General features: G+C 45.4%; 1 protein-coding gene across 1 annotated transcript in view; it reads right to left on the bottom strand.

Moving 5' to 3' along the window:
• Positions 1-22,969, bottom strand: part of sema6bb (sema domain, transmembrane domain (TM), and cytoplasmic domain, (semaphorin) 6Bb) — a 588,988-nt gene that overhangs the window by 424,346 nt on the left and 141,673 nt on the right. The window contains exon 2 of the mRNA XM_080212572.1: positions 12,242-12,331. The gene's annotated coding sequence lies outside the window, so the exon portion shown is untranslated. The remainder of the gene's footprint in view (positions 1-12,241; positions 12,332-22,969) is intronic.

The raw sequence follows: 22,969 nt of genomic DNA, 5'->3' as shown, positions 1-22,969 counted from the left end.
AGTCTCCAGCTATAGTGGGATTTGCTTTTGTGTGAGTGGGTTTGGTGAATCACCCCTAAAATAGATATCTATATATACACATTACATATATTAAATAACTGGCAATAGAACCAGACATCAAATGAAGAAAAACATTTTTATGCAGGAAAGTAGATAAATACTTGGAAAAGAAACCTGCTGAACCAGTGAGGAAGAGCAGAGAAGTATGGGAGTAATTGGATAACTCTTTAAAAGTCTTAGGCATGCTGGGTTGAATGGCCTCCTTTTGTTCTGTATCATTTTATGAAGATATCGTTCTATGTGTGTAGTCACACCATATGTTTTTCAATAGAGAGTAGAGATTTCTTTATCAGAAGGCATGTTGCTTACACTTTTCTTTCCTGTTTAAAAGCGTGAGTAGAAATGAGTAAATCCTCACAAGGCCATCTGGAATGGAAAGCGAAAAGCCAGCATTGAACGCCACCTCAGATTTATGCTATTCTATAGTACAGGACGGACCGATTCACTGGGTTTTGGACCTGTTCTGGCAACAATAGCGCCAATTCCATTAACTGCGCGCACACGATTGTTTAGAAATGCACATATGTGCAATTTGCATCATGTCTTCACACAGCCTAGCACTTGGAATGGTCTGTCCTTATGGACTGAGTCAGCTTTTACACTTTGCAAATGGTTAGTTTGCCCCCGTAGTCAGGGAGCAACTGAATCCAGGTACTTGGTAAAGCAAGAAAGCAAAGGCTGAGATAAGAAGAAGATTAAAGAATGCTGGTGCTATTACGGTTGGAGATGGACAACCAACTCTTCATCTCTAATCAATGCACGTTCCCTGATGTACAACAAATGCATTTGGATCTTGGTCTGGTGCCACTCACGATTAACCTCCAAGTTCTGTCTGTACAGGCACACATTCACTTGCAGGCAATGTAAATCAGCTTGGCTCAGTTGCCAGCTCATTGAGTCTTGAAGGTTCAAGGTACACTGTAGGGTTTAGTAACATTGTGCAGAGGGTAATACCTCTCCCTCAGATGCATTTGGAGGCGGGGAGGGAGGGTGCCAGGTTGGGACTTGGCGCTCTCTTGCTCCTATCCCGATTAAGTTCACAGTGGAAAGACTTGTGGATGGCCGGTCCAGTCCACCGCCAGTTGATGCATGTATGCCAAGAAAGATTTAATCCCACTGCTGTTGACATTCAAGCAGTGGAAGGCAGGACAGCTTTAACATGGCGAGCTGGAAATGCAGGGGGGGCCTCGCTGTCAGGCACTCAGTGCCACGCTGAGGACCCTGGAGTTATGAAGGGAGGGGGCATGCAGCAGCTGCTCTTCCTGCGTTTGCCTTTGAAGATACCCACTAACCTCCTCCCAATGAACCAGTTAAATGCTGAGAACCCCCATGCCACCCTCAGTTACCTGTGGCCTGGGTCTCTCACTGATACTGGCCCTCTGGTTGGTGTAGTGACCATCACTACCACCACTCTGGTGGCACTGCCTGTGATGAGAGCCTTTGATTGGCCAGCAGTTCTTGGAACGGGGTTAGAGTGGGGTCAGGTGTGCAAGATTTCCATCCTTGGGATCCTCGAGTTCGGGGCTGGACTGCCATCATTTACCTAAGTGCCCGTCTGGTACTTAATTTGACCAGAATTTTACCACCTCACTTGCCCGAGGCAAGCAGAATGGCATCTTCCATTGGCTTTGGGCAAGCAAGGCGGTAAAATCCCAACAAAATCTCAAGAGTCTCCCTGTAAGGAGATGAACGTGAGGTTTTCATCAGCTAAAGAGCTGATGAACAAGAATCCCATTACCTGGACTAAATTCCACCCATCATTTTGATTTAGCTCAAAAACAGAAGTAGATGAAGGTGGCTCAAGTTGAGACTGAAGATTCTCATGACGGTATCTGAACACAAATGGAGATTTGACCAGCAAATGCTTCACTCATAAAGAGCTGTGCTTCAGACTCCTGATTGTGTGATCTTGTTGCATGCAAAATGGCTGTTTATCCCAGTAAGAATGATAACTGGACAAAGTAACTTGACTACGTCTGCAATGCTGAGACTGCAACACTTTACTCTTTTAAACAAGGGGCAACTGGTGCTCTTGAAACAATCTCTCAGCAAAGGGCAGCACCTTCCAGAGGTGCGGGGGTAAAGTTGAAAGATTAAACAGAAAGAAAGTCTAAAAATTCTCTTGTAAGGAAGGATAAATTTAATTCTGAACGCGTCTTCGCAAAGAATGAATCGGGCTTTCTCTGAGTTTTGTATCAATGTAAATGAGTGGGAGCTATATTGCAAACTCTACAGATTTCTTCAGGACGATAACCATTCAGAGGATAAAGATGCGAAACCGTTCAGTGATAGCAGGTAAGCTGCCCGCCAACTTATTCTTCAGTAATGTTTAATAGTATTTTCTTTCTGAATGGCAAGCATTCCCAGTAACCAGATCTTTCAATTCAATTCCGTTCAATTGTCTGTTGTCAGAATAGCTAAAAGAAGTGTATAATAGGTTGATTCACGGCATTGGAGCCTGGCTTTTGTATGGTCGAAAACCCCCAGTGGCAAAAAAAAAATCTTGTGAAGAGTTGCAATGAGATCGGTTGAGCATTTAGGTTGGTTTAAGTAAGTGCAAATTGGTGCAAGGATAAAAAGAGAATTAAAGAAAGAATTAACTTTCTGTGACTCCTTAAAGAGCATGCCCCATCTGCACTCATCTTTACAAATCCAATTGGTTCTTTCCCCAATGACTCAATTAGTAAATGAACATCCTTGTGATTTATTGAGCCACACAGACCAGGAAGATCACACGTTCAGTTCCTGAATTGTTCTGGCTTAGCCAGCCTCATTCGACAAACTGGGACTGTGCTGAAGGGGTGTCCTTGAATTAGGGCAGCGGAAATACAGTGGGCTTGGTGCCACAATAAACTGAGCCCCGCAGGAACAATGACAACAAAGGCAAAATAAATCTACACAATGGCAACAAATTCCAACAAAAGATTGAGTGAATTAAAAATCCTTTGAAGTGCTTGTTTAATGTTTATTTGTTAGTGTCACAAGCAGACTCCCAACAATGCTGCACATGGTGGCACAGTGGTTAGCATTGCTGCCTCACAGCGCCAGGGACCTGGGTTCAACTCCCAGCTTGGATCACTGTCTGTATGGAGTCTGAAACAGGAAGAAATCTCACAACACCAGCTTAAAGTCCAACAAGTTTATTTGTAGCAAATGCCCCAAGCTTTTGGAACACATTGTTCCTTCATCAGGTGGCTGGGCGCTGACGAAGAAGCAACGTGTTCCGAAAGCTTGGGGCGTTTGCTACAAATAAACTTGTTGGACTTTAAGCTGGTGCTGTGAGATTTCTTTCTGTTTTACCCCAGTCCAACGCCGGCATCTCCACATCATTACTACCATCGTGTGGACTCTGCACATTCTCTGCATGGGTTTCCTCCCGGTGCTCTGGTTTCATAAGAACATAAGAGGTTTCATAAGAGGAACATAAGAACATAAGAGGTTTCTTCCCACATTCTGAAAGATGTGCTGGTTAGGTGCATTGGCTAAGCTATATTCCCCTCAGTGTACCTGAACAGGCGCCAGAGTGTGGTGACTAGGAGATTTTCATAGTAACTTCATTGTATTGCTGTCCATTTTTAAATAATGGTCCATGTTCCTGTTTTGTTTTTTTTTACATATTGATGTGCATCACTAATTACACATTTAGTGCCATTTCTGAGACTAATAGATCATTTTGAGAGAAAGATAGTGAAATAAAATCCAGTGCTCTATGATGCCTATGTGAATAAATACATTTATCAGGAATGAATTGTACGTGGGGCACTTCTGGGAAACAAGATGAGTGTTATGTAAATTTCTGGCTTGTTCTTTCATTGCACCTCTTTAGGAATCTGGACTAAATTCCATTTCCAAATTCCTCTTGTACATTCTAGGTTGAACCTGGAACCTTCCTGGTTCCAATACCTCATGCCATGTTAATTTAGTTTTTATTTATTTACTATTGTCACAAGTAGGCTTACTTTAACACTGCAATGAAGTTACTGTGAAAATCCCCTAGTCTCCACACTCTGGCGCCTGTTCGGGTATACTGAGGGAGAATTTAGCATGGCCAATGCACCTAAGCAGCATGTCTTTCAGACTATGGCAAGAAACCAGGGCACCTGGAGGAAACCCATACAGATATGGGGAGAACATGCAGACAATGCACAGACAGTGATCCATGTAACCTTTTAAAAATGTACTTACTTTAGCAAGCTGGTAATAACTGGTGGCATGTTGGCACAGTGTTAGCACAGCTGCCTTACAGCGCCAGGGATCCGGATTCAATTCCGGGCTCGGGTAACTGTGGGGTTCGCACATTCTCCTCGTGTCTGTGAGGGTAAGCTCTGGGTGCTCCAGTTTCCTCCCACAGTCTGAAAGACGTGCTGCCTAAAGATGGGCAGGTTAGGTGGATTGGCCATGCTAAATTGCCCCTTAGTGTCAAGGGGCTTAGAAGTGTAAATATGTGGGGTTACAGATTTGAGCCTGGGTGGGATTGTTGGCGGTGCAGGCTCGATGGGCTGAATGGCCTTTTTCTGCACGATTCTGTGAACTGGGAGTTGATTGAAGTTGCACATTTGAAGTAATTATAAATGAAGCATTTAAGAAATAATATGTAACAAGGCATAAATTCTGGGCTTGAAAGTTCCTATTATGTATGTGAAGCATGCTTACACCTGCCCAGTTAATATTAAGAGCTTTCATTGTTAATTTTCATATCGGATCAAACTTTCCCTTTTCTTCCCTGTCCTGAAAGCGACGGCTTTTGTTGGGTTACCGTTAATGGCTCTTAATGGTGCCTGGCCCAACATGGCTCTTCTTTCTCTGTGGGACTGGCAGTTTGTTTTACTGTGTGAAGCCTATTAGTGCATCTGGATAAAGCTGCTCCAAATTAGCTGAAATCAGTTGAACTAACAGGAATTGTGGCTTTGCACAAAGCACTTTGGGGAAGTGATTGAGAAATAATTAGAGTTTTGCATCGGCAGAAGCACTGTAATGGGCCAATTATCCGAATGATAATTGCCAATGTCACAGATGAATGAAAACCACATTTAAATAAACTGAGTTCCAATTTTCTGGCCCTATGTTAGCCCCATGTTCCGACACCACCCCAGAATCTTTAGCCTGGAGAAATCCACCCTCACCAACCCCATGCTTCTTTTTCATTCATTCGTGGGGATATGGGCATCGCTGGCTGGCCAGCATTTATTGCCCGTCCCTAGTTGCCAGAGGGCAGTTGAGAGTCAACCACATTGCTGTGGGTCTGGCGTGACAGGTAGGCCAGACCAGGTAAGGAAGGCAGATTTCCTTCCCTGAAGGACATGAGTGAGCCGGATGGGTTTTTCCGACAATTGACAATGATTTCATGGTCATCAGTTGATTCGTTATTCCAGATTTTCTTTACTGAATTTAAATTCCACCATCTGCTGTGGCGGGATTCGAACCCGGGTCCTCAGGACATTAGCTGAGTTCCTGGATTAATAGCCCAGTGATAATGCCATGAGGGCATCAGCTCCCCAAACGCTCTTTAAAGGCTGAGAATGCAGAAGAATATTTGACACATTTTTGACACATATTTGACACATTTCTTCCCACTTAGAAAGGATAGCAGGACTAGAGGGCACAGCCTCAAGATAAGTGGGGGGGCAGTTTAGATCAGAGTTGAGGAGGAACTTCTTCACTCAAAGGGTGGTGAATCTCTGGAATTCTCTGCCCGTTGAAGTGGTGGAGGCTACCTCGCTAAATATATTTAAGGCACGGGTAGATAGGTTTTTGATAGACAAGGGAATTAAGGGTTATGGGGAGAAAGTGGGAAAGTGGAACTGATCCACTTCAGATCAGCTATGATCTTATTGAATGGCGGAGCAGGCTTGAAGGGCTAGATGGCCTACTCCTGCTCCTATTTCTTATGTTCTTACGTTCTTATATCCAGGTATGTTACTCGAGGGTGGGTATCTCCAGAATGGCTGGCAATATCTCCCTGACCACAGGGATAAATAAACACTGACCTAATCCAGGTTAGTAAATCAATCCAACCCAACCTCAAATTCGTTGCCTTCCAAATTGCTGAATCTTTTGGGGAGGTTTTGTTTAGCCGATCAAATGGCACTCAGTTTCAAATTTGCATCCATCTGCAAAATGGGCAGTGGGCACACGTAAGATGAAGACGGGGCAAACAAAAAATTGTTAATTTACACAACGTTCCATTTTCTGTTCTGTATGCACCGAAAACAAAACAAGGCAATTTTCTGGTGAGGTTGTATTTGCCTGAGCCTGTTGGTAACCTAGAATCAAGGGGACCCAATCTTACTCACGCTCCCAAGAAAAGCCTGAAGGAGATGGAAGCTTTCAGTCTAGGACAATCTGCGTTCCCAGCCTTTGTATGTCATGGCACACCTATGGGCGGCACGATGGCACAGTGGTTAGCACTGCCGCCTCACAGGTCCAGGGACCTGGATTTGATTCCCAGCTTGGGTCACTGTGGAGTTTGCACGTTCTCCCCGTGTCTGCGTGGGTTTCCTGCGGATACTCCAGTTTCCTCCCACAATACAAAGATGTGTGGGTTAGGTTGATTGGCCATGCTAAATTGCCTCTTAGTGTTACGGGATGCGTAGGTTAGAGGGATTAGCAGGGTAAATATGTAGGGTTACAGGGACAGGGCCTGGGTGGGATAGTGGTCGGTGCAAACTTGATGGCCGAATGGCCTCTTTCTGCATTGTTGGGTTTCTATGATTCTCTATACTATAAAAAAACAGAGGCACACCTCCTCTTTTCTCTGCCTTCTTTCCTTACTGGGAACTTGGTTTTTAATTTCTCCCTACCCTCTCCTGCCTTTTTTAAACTCTCCCTGTGGCTCTCGCTTCTTCTGGGTTTTTGTGCCCATTTTGAGTTTTTGTGCTGGCACAAGGGACCATTATCTTCTGCTCCAAGTCCCATTGACCATGTTCAAGGGCCTGAACAACTTAAAAAATCTGAACTGCGCATGTCTGGCTCTTTCCCAGCTAGTGTATGTGCAGGATGCCCAAGTTTCATTGTGTATTGGAGACCATGAAACTATCATCACTTGTCGTAAAAACCCATCTGCTTCACTAATAAGTGACCATTTGAGCTGGCTGCTGTGTTCTGACTTCCGTGCTACAATGGTGAGTACTCTGGACTCTCAATCCAGAGATCCGAGTTCAAATCTTGGCGGTACCTTGCTTTCGGGTGGCATGGTGGCGCAGTGGTTAGCATTGCAGTCTTACAGCACCAGAGGCCTGGATTCAATTCCTGGCTTGGGTCATTGTCTATGTGGAGTCTGCGCACTCTCCCCGTGTCCATGTGGGTTTCCTCCGGGTGCTCCGGTTTCCTCCCACAGTCCGAAAGACGTGCCGGTTAAGTGCATTGTCCATGCTAAATTCTCCCTCAGTGTACCTGAACAGGTGCAGGAGTGTGGGCAACTGGGACATTTTCATGGTAACCTCACTGTAGTGTTAATGTAAGCCGCTTGAGACACTAATAATTACATAAATAAACCCCCTTGACACCAAGCTTCCTCAGGCAACATGGACTCATTCTGCACAGATTAATACTTAACAGGCGGAGAATACTGAAGTTTCATTAAATGGACAATTAAAAATTCAGCATATATTATAAATGGATGTTTTCAAGATGAGAAGGGGATTGACGGCGTTGATTCAGGTAATGCTTTGCTCTGGTGAAGGATTTAAATCTCAGTGGATTCAAGTGGAAAATTTGAAAGCAAGTTGCAACAAGGGAAATGATGATGAAACTTTTTTTTCGACAGAGGATAATGGAAATGTGGTCTGAAGGATAAGCCATTGAAGCAGGCAACATCAATGCACTGAAGAGATTGATGAGAGAAAGAGAAGTGATTACGAGATACAAAGAGAAAGTAGCTTGGTCAGGTTCATGTGTCAAAGCAGGACAGGCAGGTAGGGATTAGTGATATTTCCTATTCTTTTGTGTTAGTTACATTAAAACAAAATCTAATTTTCATCCTATTTTGTTTCCCCAGTGTGGTTCTCATTATCCCTCCAAAATGGATTAAGATTCCTGACTTAAACAAGTCAAGGAAAATGTCACTTCCTCTGGTCAGCCTAGTTTTTGAACAATAATTTCAGCTGATGTACTTTCATGTTGCAGTTGAACAAAACACAAAACCCCTGACATTTCCCATGTTAATGAGCATGAATAAGATAAAAGGGAAAACTTTTTTTTTTGCACACTTTGATGGAGCCCAATCTTTGCGAAAACCCATGTGACCGTCGGGGGTGGAGGGGGGGGAGGGGCGGCAGCGGAGTTGCCAAATGGGCGAAATTTTCCACTCTGGTCTAGTGGCAGCTGGGAAAGTGACTCCGGTGGATGGGAAGGGTTGGCAGGGGTGTGCGGGTGGACACGCACCATCTTCCACTTTTGAGCTTGTTTAATGATGCTTCAGCGAGGAACTCGATAAATCTCATCAGGGGCACAGGCGGGAAGTTGCCTGCCCCGCTATTACCTCGTGGGGTCAAGGCTTCTGGTGCCATGTTTAAAAGGCATCCTGACTGATATTCACTCATTGCAGGTCAGGCATTCTGCGCTACTTACCCAGAGTCCCTGTAGCCATAGCTCATACTGGAGAAGATGGTAGATGTGAGCCACCACATCCCAGGACATACAAGGATGCCTCTGGCAGTGACCCAAGGCTGGAATTGAACCTGGGACCTTTGCGCTGTGAGGCTAACCACTGCGCCACCACCCCCCCCATCTTCAACTTTTGCAAACCCCACCCTCCACCACCCTCCCCCTCATAAAGCTGATCTCATCCCAAACTCTGGTAAGTGCAATATATCTCACAGCAAGTCCCACTAACCCCATCACTCAGCTCCAGTTTGGAACACCACCAACATGGCCAGGCCAATGGTCACCAATGAAATGGGCCATGTTCAACAGCATCTGGACCTTACAGAGGTCCTGCTTCCTCTTGCTGCTCAGATCCCTGTTAGTCATGGCCCTGGGCCAACTTGTGATGGGCCTGCCTTCTCCCCATCCGTATGAGAGCCATAACTAAGGCAGGCTTGCCTGCATCATCAAAACCTCAGTGGGATGTGTGAACAAATTGCAGTGATACATTAAGTGAGCATATCCTTTGCAAGTTTCTTTCTATCTCAAAGAAAGTGTCACACCCATAATTGTTGGGGTGTCTCTTTACTCAGCCTTCTATGCTGACTGGCCTTGATCTCCACCTGCCTGAAAAGACTCTGCTCCCATCTTGGGCGATCTCACTGACTGACGAATTACATGGTCAAGATCATTTGGGAAAAATTGTGCACATCAGCTTTCAAACTCCTTCCACCTCTTTCAACGCCAGTGATTAAAATTTGGAGCACTCTGCAGGTATCTGGGTGGGTCGTATAGAAATGGTGGGAGTGGGGAAGCCGTGGAGGGATTTGAAAACCAGGATAAGAATTTCAAAAACAAGGTGCCAATATAGATCAGTAAACTCAGGAGTGATGGGGTTAGTGGGACTTGCTGTGAGATATACTGCAGATACCAGAGTTTGGGATGAGCTCAGTTTTATGAGGGGGAGGGTGGTGGGGGGTGGGGTTTGCAAAAATTCAAGATGGTGGGGTGACACAGTGGTTAGCACTGCTGCCTCACAGCGCAAGGGTCCCAGGTTCAATTCCAGCCTCGGGTCACTGTCACTGTGGAGTTTGCAGGTTCTCCCCATGTCTGCATGAGTTTCCTCCAGGTGCTCAGGTTTCTTGCCAAAGATGCGTGGGTTAGGTTGATTGGCCATGCTTAAATTGACCCTAGTATCAAGGGGATTAGCAGGCTAAATGTGTGGGGTTCTGGGAATAGGGCCTGGGTAGGATTGTGATCAGTACAGACTCAATGGGCTGAATGGTCTCCTTCTGTACTGTAGGAATTCTATGATTCTGTTCTATGGGAACTGGCTAAGTGATCATTGGGATTATCAAGTGTACAGAGCCCACAAGGACATGGATGAGGTTTCAGCAGGAGATGTATGAGGCAGGGACAAAAATGGACGGCATTACAGAGATTGGAAGCTGACAGTCTTGGGAATTTTCTGGGCTGGCTCACCACTGGGATCTTCCGGTCCCCCCAGTGGTGAACTCCCACCGCGAGGTGCCTGGTGGTGGGGGTTGGGGTGCATAGAATAGGAAATCCCGTTGATAGCGGCACATTCCAGTCAATGGTGGGACATCATCACGAAACATGCAGGGGGTGCGGAAAATCCTGCCCAACGGTTTTGGCCTTCCCAATATTAAATTAGAAGGAATTTCTACTGATCCAAGACTGGATGTCGACAAGCAGTGTGACAAATTAAAGATCAGGGAAGGGTCAGCAACATCATTTCAAAGTAGATCAGGCAAGTCGGAGAGAGGAAATGAATTATGAAGTAACCTTAAAATAGATCTTAAAAAGAGATACTTCGCTTAAGAAGTGATAAATGTTTTAAATAATCTGCCTGACAGTCTAATGGAGGGAAAAAAAAAGACATTCGGGATATTTAAGATGGTGGGATGGTGGTGACTAGGTGAGGACTACTTTCATAAGGTGAAAGAACTTTTCTGGTCCTCAGCATTTTGTCTGCTCTTGCCCTGTACCATGTGTAAAACCAACCAGGAGAATTTGTCGGGGGGATTTGAATTTCATTGATCTTTCTTTAAACCCCCAAATTCAAAGAACAAAGAACAAAGAAAATTACAGCACAGGAACAGGCCCTTCGGTCCTCCAAGCCTGCACTGACCATGCTGCCCGTCTTAACTAAAGCCCCCCCACCCTTCTGGGGACCATATCCCCGATTCTCATCCCCTTCATGCATTTGTCAAGACGCTCTTAAAAGTCACTACCATATCTACATCCATTATCTCCCCCGGCAACAAGTTCCAGGCACCCACTACTCCCTGCGTAAAACATCTGCCTTGTACATCTCTTTTAAACATTGCCCTTGCACCTTAAACCTATGCCCCCTAATAATTGACTCTTCCACCCTGGGAAAAAGCTTCTGACTATCCAAAAGCCAACTGCAACTGGCAGTCTCCCATCCAAGTACTAACCAGGCCTAAATTTACTTAACTTCTGAGATCGGGCATTTTCAGACTAGTATGGACGTAGGTGATAATACAAAGAAAGTGAAGGGCGAGATTCTCTTGCCTCCACTCAGCACTTTTCTCGGCAGTAGGAGGTGGCGCACCATTCATGGGCAGTGGGATCCTCTGGTTCCGTTGCTGTCAAAGGGAATTCTTACTGAAGCCACTCCATGCCACTGGGAAACAGCAGGGGGCGCGCTATCGGCAGGACCAGAGAATTCCACTGGATGTGCACGGCCGGAGAATTCCAGCCAAAGTGTCCCATTGAATTTCCATGAAGTGACGTTCACGACAGTTAGAAATCTTTTTTTGATTCGTTCTTAGGACATGGGTGTCACTGGCTGGCCAGCATTTATTGCCCATCCCTAGTTGCCCAAGGGCAGTTAAGAGTTGCTTTGGCTCTGGAGTCACACGTAGGCCAGACCAGGACATTAATGACCCAGGTGGGTTTTTCCAACAATGGTTTTGTAGTCATCAATAGATCCTTAATTCCAGAATTTTTTATTGAATTCAAATTCCACCATTTGCTGTGGCGGGATTCGAATCTGGGTCATCAGAACACTAGCTGAGTTTCTGGATTAATAGTCTAGTGATAATACCACCAAGCCATTGCCTCCCCTAATAATAGCCATAACTTTAAAATGCCAGATCCGAATTTCTTGTGCCTGATTTTTCCTTTCTCTTTACATTGCTGCTACTGTATAACACTGTGGAGCTTGACCATCTATCTAGGTTTCTCAGATAATAACAACAGCTTGAAATGCTAGTTCATTTACAACAAAAGCTTGTACCTGTTTAAAAATCAGTGATGCAAAAGTAATAATAACACATAAAATATGTTGGACATTCCTGATATTTTACAGCAGGAGTTAATCCATTTACATTGTGCAAATGAGTTAACAATGTTAATACTAAGATAGTGCATGTTCACCCATATGGAGCTCCCTGTTGGCGTGACTGACAAGGTCTATCCTGTGTAGACTGAGACTTAAGAGGTAGGGAACAGAGGAAAATGCTGCAATACGATTCACCAAACAAGTCATGATATTTACTGTTAGTAAAATCTGGGTCTCCTTGTGGATAAAATTGTGAAGGTGCCCTACCTATTCCCAAGAAATGAGAAGAAGGCTCATGCAGTTCATTACACTGGAGCGATCTGAAGAGTGGAGGGTCAGCTAGAGCTGGGCTTCAACCTACAACAAAGAAAGAAACAAATGTGAGTTCATCGCCATCCCATTCAAACTTGTACACTGCCACCATGTATGATAAGAGCTGCAAATATGAGTATAAAATTAGTTTGTGACATATAAGTTAAATAACAACACTCAACTCCAACTGAAAAAGGTGCCCTTGCTCAGCAGAAAGCCATGTGGGCAATTGTATGATGTGCAAGGTTACCAATTCCAATGCCTTCCTGGAGATTTCACCACATGACGTTCTAAATCCAACTGCCTTCTCACTCCCCACCCCAACCCCTCCAAGCTCCTACCATTGGTTTTCCAACACATCCATCTACACAGTGCACCGGCTCCCCGAACTAACTGAAAAGTGCAAAGACTCTAATTCACTCAATTGAGTGATCCTCATCTATCAGTCACACACCCTGGGCTGGATTCCCAAATGCCTGTCAGGGTCGGGCTAGGTTCAGGCGCACTGATTGCTCTGAGTTGGGGTAAGGCTAGGTGTAGGTGCACTGAATGCTCTCAGTTTGTGTGTCAACCTTTCAACGTCTCTATGACGTGCTGCACTTTTCAAAGAAAGGGTGGGGAAGGTGACTTCACAATACAATCCGTCTCAATTAACTGGCTCATTCAGACTTTGTTAATGGGCTGGAGAGGTACTGAGTGAAATTTTCAAAGTTGAGAATAGGAAGAAGAATGGTCTGGGCCTTTGTCAGTATGCAGCTGTTGGGTGTACAGCAAGGGGCCATTATTGATTGTTGCTTAAGACTTCAATCAGCAGCAAAGGGGATGTGTAACTCATGAGGTGGCAGAACATTGCCATCGCTTGAACAGACAGAATTAGTCACCTCAGGAGTGGGCACTTGCTTGGACCATGATGTTCCTGGTCTTCTTGTTCCATTCCGCAAAGACCAGGGTCGGGATTCTCTGACCTTGCCCGCAGCTGGGATTCTCCAGTCCCGCTGCAGTGAATGGGGATTTGGCTAAACACCAAATTCTCCGTTCTCGCTGGCAGCAGTAGAGGGGCGTGCAAAAGCGGAGAATCCCGGCCCGGGCATGGTTACCATCTGCCTTTGAAACATTCTAATCCAGAGCTGGTTCCCAGGCAACGCTAAGGGGTGTCGCCGATGGGTTTGAACATCACCAGTGGCCTAATTGGGCGTTTGTGTATCGGAACAGCGTCATATCAGCAAGGCAGGGTCAGGATCCACAAATGATCTACTTCTAATGCTCAGTCATTCTTCTACAGAATGACCAGTGGCAGGAGGGTTGGCAAAGCTGAGGCAGAGCCGAGATCAGGAAGAGCCCAGACTTAATCCAATCATAGCAACAAGTTGAGACAAATATCTGTAGTGTTCTTGCTGACATTGTGGGAAATCCCATTCAGCAAAGTGTTTCTTTATTCATTGGGGTGTGGGCATCACTAGCTGGGCCAGCATTTATTTGAACTGAATGGCTCCCTTGACCATGCCAAAGGGCATTGCTTGGATCTGGGGGTCACATATTTCATGATCATTATTAATCTTTTAATTCCATATTTTTATTGAATTCAATTTCTGCCATCTGTCATGGTGGGATTCGAACTACCCTCACAGTGGTTAGCGCAGCTGCCTCACGATGCCAGCCACCCAGGTTCAATTGGGAAGTTGACGGCCTAGTGCTATTATTGCTAGACTATTACTCCAGAAACTCAGCTAATGTTCTGGGGACCCGGATTCAAATCCCACCACAGCAGATGATGGAATTTGAGTTCAATAAAGAAAATCTGGAATTAAGAATCTGCTGATGACCATGAAACCGTTGTCAACCATCGGATAAACCCATCTAGTTCACAAATGTCATTTAGAGGAGGAAATCTGCCATCCTTACCTGGTCAGGCCTACATGTGACTCTAGAGCTGCAGCAATGTGATTAACTCTCAACTGTCCTTGGGCAACTAGGGATGGGTAATAAATGTTGGCCAACCAGTGACTCCCATATCTAAAAAAGGAATTTTTTTAAAATTCCAGCCTCAGCTCACTGTGTGTGTGGAGTTTGCACGTTCTCCCATGTCTGTGTGGGTTTCCTCCGGGTGCTCCAGTTTCCCCTCACAGTCTAATAATGTGCATGTTAGGTGGATTGGCCACGCTAAATTTTCCCTTACTGTTCCAAGACGTGTAAATTAGCAGGGTAAATATGTGGGGTTATGCAAGGCCTGGGTGGATGGTCTGTCGGAGAGTCAGTACAGACTTGATGGGCTGAATGGCTTTCTTCTGCATTGCATAATTCTATGAAGAAAATGAAGGAGAGATTGTGGCAGCAATGGTAGCTTTGATAAAATGAAGAGAACTTAGCTAGTGAGCCTTTACCGAAATCTGTCAATAAGTCCTCTTTTTGCATTGAAATTGTGCATTGGTAATGATGAAAGTTCAGTGTACTAACTAGAGTTGACTCAATGTAGCTTCAACAATGAAGAGTTTATTAACTACTAATAATATGTATGTATATATATATATATATACATACACACACACAAGTAAGTTATGTCTCTGACAGCGAACTCTCCCACGTGTCTCCTCCCTTCTCCTCCCTGGCTCCAACTGAAGATTGCCCTCCTCCCAGGATGCACACCCACACTCCTGACTGACCCGGTTTTTAGTGCGGCCTCTCCACAGGTTCCGGCCCAATAACATGGCCTGCAAGAGCTCACCCTTTAAAAGGGTGGATACTCAGAAAGTCTCTTGGTATCCTTGTGCATCGGTCACTGAAAGTAAGCACACAGGTACAGCAGACCATAAAGAAGGCAAACGGTATGTTGGCCTTCATAGCGAGAGGATTTGAGTATAGGGATAGGGATGTTTTGCTGTAAGTGTACAAAGTGTTGGTGAGGTTATATCTGGAATATTGTGTGCAGTTTAGGTGTCCTTACTTGAGGAAGGGTATCCTTGTTATACAGGAAGTACAGCGAAGGTTTACCAGGCTGATTTCTGGGATGGCAGGTCTGTCATATGAGGAGAGAATGAGACTGTTGGGGTTATTTCCACTGAATTTAGAAGACTGAGAGGGGATCTCATATACACTTATAAAATGCTAACTTGGTTAGACAGGATAGATTCATCTCAGTGGTGGGGGAGTCCAGAACTAGGGGTCATAGTTTGAGGATAAGGGATAAACCTTTTAGAACTGAGATGAGGAGAAATTTCTTCACCCAGAGAGTGGTGAATGAGTGGAATTCATTACCACAGAAAGTAGTTGAGGCCAAAATGTCAAATTTCAAGAAGAAATTAGATATAGCTCTTGAGACTGAAGGGATCAAGGGACATAGGGGGAAGAGGGATCTAATTTGATTATCATCCATGATCAAAATGAATGGTAGAGCAGGCTCAAAGGGCCAATGGCTGCTTCTAGTTTCTATGTTTCTCTGGCTCCATTCCCATACTCGGTTAAAATATAGACAGCGTTCAACTTATGAAACTACCTTGTTATGAATTACATCCTACAGCAGAGAAAGGGAGCAAACAGCAAAAGAAAACCTTTCTAACCTGAGATAAAGGCAACAAAATGACAGAGCTCTATCAAATCTACAGGGAGCCCGGTAGTCAGTACTCATTTTGTCTGATGTTTCACTGCTGGAAGAAGCTCTTCGCTGACTGAGAATTGGAGTTGTTGGACTGGCACCAGCTGACAGAGTGAACTGATGAAACTACTCCTTGGGAATCGCAGCTTCAGTATAGACATCAGTCATGCTGCACAGGCTAAATGCATTGTTGCCTGATGTGATGCAGAGGACATCTGCCATACCTCCGATCTCTTAAAATGCCCTGACCTCACAATTCCCTTTATTTCAAGCTGAAGCATCCTCCCAGACTGCCTGGTGTTTGTCTTTGGAACTGTCAATCAGCCGTCCCTGTGGCTGACAGGGATGCCGAGAGCCGGCTTGGCAGCAGCCTGTGGTCTTAGTCACGCCCACGAGGAGCTCTCAGGGTAAACAAATACAGGAATTGTTCATTAAGAAGTATCCAAGAGTGTCAGACATGGCTGACTGCTAGCATTCGAGCTCTGAATCGGAAAGCTTGTAGATTCAAGCTTTCCCCAGAAAAACTCTCCAGAGAGTTGCGGATAAAATCTAGGCCGACATTTTAGTGTCATGCTAGTGCTGCGCTTTCCAATAACCGAGGGCCTATCTGTACCCTCAGGTGGGTGGGAAAGATCCCGCAGCACTATGTTGAAAAATAACAGGCTTAGATTCCCGGCTAATATTTAACCCCCAATCATAATCACAAAAAATATATTATCCGGTCATCACCACATTGCTGTTTATGGGACCATAACCTTCGGCTCTGCACCAGCTGTCCAAAAGAGCATCTTACTCAGGCCCACCCGCACCCACCTATCCTATCTCCATGACCCCACACCTCACCATAGCTGATCTACCTAACCAGCACGTCCTTCGGACTGTGGGAGGAAAACTGGAGCATCTGGAGGAAACCCACGCACACATGGGGAGAACGTGCAGACTCCACACAGACAGTGACCCAAGCCGGAATCGAACCCGGGTCCCTGGAGCTTGCTGTGCACAAATTGGTTACCGTGTTTCCGACAACAAGGGCAACAATTCAGAAATCGTTCATTGGCTATTATTTGAGATATGCTGAGATCGTGAAGGTGATGCATAAATGCACGTTCATCTGATTGAAGTGAGCTCACAACTCCCTCAACTGTTGAGTGGATGTCTGTTTTACCAGCTGAGACAGCTACCTTGCCTGGAAATTGGATTGTACTGCACTGGGTGATGTGCAAGCACTCGTTTCATGCAGTGAAGGTTCCACAGCGTGTAGGGTGCACAACGAACACATGTTAAACCCCTCGCCCATACAAAGATTGGATTGTAATTGTGCGTAGGAGGCACACTGCATGCTGTGCTTAGTTTCTTCAGGAAATTGGCAGCCAGTCAGGACACTGCAGAAGGCTGGCATGGTAAAGGGAGTGGGGAGGGTGGGGGATTGTGGATTGTATGTTCCTGTTTTTTGGGGAGGGGGGGGTGTTTCAGGGGCAGGAGCAGAAAATCCCAAAACAGTTTACACTGGTGGGATTTCCTTTCCCACTATCCCGGCCCCATGCTAATGACGTAGCCGGAATCCTATTGTTCAACATCAGGATTGTAATTTGAATAGGTTTAATTATAATTATCAGGCATTTATGCCGGATTCTAATTGGGGTGGCGGGGGACAGACATTGTCCATTCATGTGATAGGGCGGCACGGTGGCACAGTGGTCAGCACTGCGGCCTCACAGCGCCAGGAACCCAGATTTAATTCCTGCCTTGGGTCACTGTCTGTGTGGAGTTTGCACGCTCTCCTCGTGCCTGTGTGGGTTTCCTCTGGGTGCTCTGGTTTCATTCTACATTCCAAAAATGTGTGGGTTAGGTTGATTGGCCATGTTAAATTGCTCATTAGTGTTCGGGGGATGTCAGGGAGATTAGTAGGTTAAATATGTGGGGTTATGGGATAGGACCCAGGTGGAATTGTTGTAGGTGCAGGCTTGATGGGCTGAATGGCCTCCTTCTGCATTGTAGGTATCCTACAATTCTATGATGTCAGTGTGAATCATGATAGGGCCTTCATGATGTGAGTATGGGTTTCCTCCGGGTACTCTGGTTGTCCTCCCACAGTTCAAGGATGTGTGGGTTAGGGGAATGTTCATGCTAAATTGTCCCTTGGTGTCCCAAGATGACCACGAAGCCATTGTTGATTGTCAGAGAAAAACCAATGTCCTTCAGGGAAGGACTAATGTCCTTCAGGGAAGGAAATCTGCCTCCCTTAGTTGGTCTAGTCTCTATGTGACTCCAGAGCCACAGCAGTGGCTGACTCTCAACTGTCCCCCAAGGACAACTAGGGACGGGCAATAAATGCTGGGCAGCCAGCGACATGCATGTCCCACAAATGAGTAAAGAAAAAGATGTGCAGGTTAGGTAGGTTAGCCATGGTAAAATTGTGGGGTTACAAGGATACAGTAGGGGAGAGAGGCTGGGTAAGACACTCTTTCTGTGTGTCTTTGCAGACTTAGTGGGATAAATGGCTTCTTCAGCACTGTAGGGATTCTATGACTCTATAATTCATCAACTCCCTTGTCTGGAGTCTGAGCAAGCCAATCTTTGTGGTCCCCGAGATTGGTGAGCAGAGTCCAGGGCTCTGACTGCTGTCTGCAGCTCACTCCAAATGAAGCCAGCAGCACAGTATCTCAGGGTCCTGCCGCCAACCTCGTTTATGTAGCATCCAAAACCTTGAAAATCAGGCTCCAATTCATGAGTGTTCTAATTCCTATGCCCTGATCTTAAATGAGCAACAGACAATGGTCTGTGATTGGACTTGGGAAACTTGGGCAGGTTTCCTACTCCTGATCCCTATGCAGTGACTTCTGCTGGAGTGAGGGAGTCAGCAAGTTGGGTATGGGGAGCTCAGCAGCTGAGTGCAACATTCCCAGCAATAGGCAGACACACACGCACAGCAAAAGACATCCACAGCAGGTAGTGACTGGCAGGTGAGTCCCTGGCTGGGCTCTTCCTCACTCCTAATGCAGGAACACTGCAGACCATCGACAATTTCATCTCCACTCTCATTGACATCAGCTAACCTGAGACAGACTGCAGAGAAAACCTGGACCTTTCCGAACTGCATGGTTAAGTTCTTCACTGAGCAATGAATTTATTAAGTAAGAAGCTTATGTTTTAACGGTACTGGAGACAATAAATAATTAATTCAAGTCTTAACTTGGTTTTCTGATGGACCGGAATGTAATTACATTTGGAATATGCCAGAATATGCAATGATAACAGTAGCTAACAAGACAACAGCATTTTTGTAATGCATCACTGAACATGACAAGGGTCGAAATCTACAGATTAATGCGGGATAGATGCCTTTTATTCCCTAATAAAGGATGGATAGTTGCGACATCAATCAGAGACATGCTCACCCAGCATAAAGGTGGTGCCCATTAAAAACTGATTCCTCACACTGAATAGGGCACACTGCATAATCCTAGAGTCCATTAGGCTCTGCTCTCATTAGAGAGCCCATAGATTATCCTTTGAAAGGAGCAGATCTCTGTTCGGTCCAGCAACTCCGAACCAGTTCATGAGCTGGTCCAGGGTCAAGGCTGCTGGCCATTGGACTGGCTTTGATTTGATTTGATTTATTATTGTTACATGTATTGGGATATAGTGAAACGTATCGTTTCTCTGATATACAGACAATCAAAGAATCATAGAATCCTGACAGTACAGAAGGAGGCCATTTGGCCCATCAAGTCTGTACTGACCACAGTCCCACCCAGGTCCTATTCCCACAACCCCATGCGTTTACCCTGCTAATCCCCCTAACACTACAGTCAACTTAGCATGGCCAATCAACCTAATCCGACATCTGTATGTGGAAACCCACGCAGACACAGGGAGAATGCGCAAACTCCACACAGATGTGTGCAAACTCCACACAAGTAAAGTTAAAGTCTCAAGTTTATTTAGTCTATTTAGACTATTAAGTTCATTTATTAGTATCACAAGTAGGCTTACATTAACACTGCAATGAAGTTACTGTGAAAATCCCAAGTCACCACACTCTGGCGCCTGTTTGGGTACACTGAGGGAGAATTTAATATGGTCAATCCATCTAACCAGCACATTTTTCAGATTGTGGGAGGAAACTGGAGCAAAACCCACACAGACATGAGGAGAACATGCAAACACCACACAGATAGTAACCCAAGCTGGGAGGTGAACCCAGGTCCCTGGTGCTGTGAGGCAGCAGTGCTAACCACTGTGCTGTGCTGCCCCAGTATGGGTCCATAGCATATGATTCATAGAGTACATAGGGGAGAAGGAAAAGAGAGAGTGCAGAATGTAGTGTTACAGTCATAACTAGAGTGTAGAGAAAGATCAACTTAATGCAAGGTAGGTCCATTCGAAAGCCTGAAAGCAGCAGGGAAGAAGCTGTTCTTAAGTAAAGTTTATTTATTAGTCAGGCTTACATTAACACTGCAATGAAATTCCCCTAATCGCCACACTCTGGTGTCAGTTCAGGTCAATGCATCTAACCAGCACGTCTTTCAGACTGTGGGAGGAAACCGGAGCACTTGGAGGAAACCCACACAGACATGGGGAGAATATACAGACTCCACACAGACAGCGACCCAAGCTGGGAATCGAACCCAGGTCCCTCTGAGACTGCAGTGCTAACCATGCCACCGTGCCGCTCACAGTTCTTGAACCGATTAGTACGTGATCTCAGACTTTCGCATCTTATTGATTGAAGAAAGTGGAAGAGAATATGACCAGGGTATGTGGGGTCCTTGATTATACTGGCTGCTTTTCTGAGACAACTGGAAGTGTAGACAGAATCAATGGATAGGAGGCTGGTTTGTATTCTTGTGGTCTTGGACAGTGCAGGAGCCATATATCCAGAAAGGATGCTTAGTGTGGTGCATCTGTAAAGGTGGGTTTGAGTTGTAAGAGACATGTTGAATTTCTCTAGCCCCCTGATAAAGTAGGGGAAATGATGGACTTTCTTATCTATAGCGTGGAGCGTCCATGACAGGTTGTTGGACACCTAGAAACTTGAAGCTCTTGACCATTCCTACTTCATCACTGTTGATGTAGACAGGGACATGTCCATCACATTACTCTGGAAGTAAATAGGCCCGTTCCTTGGCAGCACCATCCAGCAGTGTGGGAGGGTTGGCCAGGCAGAACGTTTAACAGCTCCAAAAAACCTTTTTCAAAAAAATCAAATCAGGTCCGTGTAAACCATAGCTTTCACTGTGAAAATATTTAGGGGGGATGGTATCTTCTGAACAAATGGTATTCTCGCAATGCTTCTTCACTCCTTGAATTGTTGCAACAGGTTGTTCATTCCCCAGTTTTTTTTCTTTGAAAATTAAGTTTATTTATTAGTGTCACCTGTTCAGGTACAGCAAGGGAGAATTTACCACGGCCACTGCACCTAACCAGCACATCTTTCAGATGGAAACCAGAGCGATTGGAGGAAACCCACGCAGACACGGGGAGAACATGCAGACTCTGCATCGACAGTGATCCAAACCGGGAATTGAACCCGGATCCCTGGCACTGAGAGACAGCAGTGCTAACCACTGTACCAATGGCATCGCCTTTGGACTATGGTTCACAAGAAAGAGTTCTCTCCTGTGTCCAACTGGTCATTCTTCCTGAATCATTCAAGGCAGCTAACTGGCTACTCATTATGTAAGCATCATCACCGTGGTTAATGTTACCCTCTGCCAACATATATAGGTCTCTACCTTCCAGCAGGGGATGGTGAATAGGGAACCATTGCATCATTCCCTATCCTTGGCGCACAGGACCTCTTCATAATATTGTTCATGCTTTCTAGCTGTGCAATGAACCTAGCATAGATCAGGGATAAACTGGGGCCTTTTTAATCTACAAGCCTTTAGTTCCATGACAGAAATATTCAGAAGGATTCATCCCTTTCTGATATACATTTCCTTGGCTTCCACCCAATCATAGAACCCTTACAGTGCAGAAGGAGGCCATTCAGCCCATTGAGACCTCACCAACACCAATCCCACCCAGGCCCTCTCCCCATAACCTTGCATATTTACCCTGTTAATCTCCTTGACAGTGAGGGGCAATTTAGCATGGCCAATCAACCTGACCCGCACATCTTTGGAGTGTGGGAGGAAACCAGAGCAACTGGAGGAAACCCATGCAAACACGGAGAGAAGGTACAAGCTCTGCACAGACAGGTGCCCAAGGCCAGAATTGAACCTGGTACCCTGGCACTCTCAGGTAGCAGTGCTAACCACAAACTGCCGACAACAATTCTCTTGTAACTTGGACAGTTTTTAAAATTTATTTTTATTCATTTTTGTGGCTAATGGGTGTCGCTGACTGGCCAGCATTTATTGCCCATCCGTAGCTGCCCTTGAACTGAGTGGACATTTCAGAGGGCAGTTAAGAGTCAACCACATTGCTCTGGCTCAGGAGTCGCATGTAGGCCAGATCAGGTAAGGACTGCAGATTTCCTTCACTAAAGGACATTAGTGAACCAGATGGGGTTTTCCCGACGGTTGACAATGGTTTCATGGTCATCAGTAGATTCTTAATTCCAGATTTTTTTTATTGAATTCAAATCCCACCATCTGCTGTCGCGGGATTCGAACCCAGGTCCTCAGAACATTAGCTGAGTTCCTGGATTAATAGTCTAGCAATAATATCACTAGGCCAGCACCTCCCCAGAAGCATAAAGAATTCTTTATATTCTTTATCTCAGTAGAGAGATTCTCCCTGTGACTTGTTATTAATAAACGGTGAGACACTCTCGTTGTTCAACAGCTTTTTACCCACGGTTCAGTACTTCAGCCGAAGACAGTTTGATGTCCATCTCTTTTTGTAAATAAATCCTTCTGGCTGAATACCGTGTTCGTCAAATTGAAAGATGTTAGCGCTGGGCAAATGAAACAAATACCTTTTGGAGGCCCGTGGTAGTGTAAAGCACGTTCAGATCAGGTACAGCGCAGGTCAGATAACTCCTGCACCAATCCAACAACATATTTCAGCACCAGCCTCGGAACAGCAGCCACCACTTACAGCGTGCCAACATCTTCCCATTTTACATGTCAGTCACACGGTTG

The sequence above is a fragment of the Carcharhinus amblyrhynchos genome, chromosome 26 (assembly GCF_965287045.1).
Source record: "Carcharhinus amblyrhynchos chromosome 26, sCarAmb.v2.hapA, whole genome shotgun sequence".
NCBI lineage: Eukaryota > Metazoa > Chordata > Chondrichthyes > Carcharhiniformes > Carcharhinidae > Carcharhinus > Carcharhinus amblyrhynchos.
Note: the sequence above shows the minus strand (reverse complement) of the source record. Positions and strands in the feature narration are given on the sequence as shown.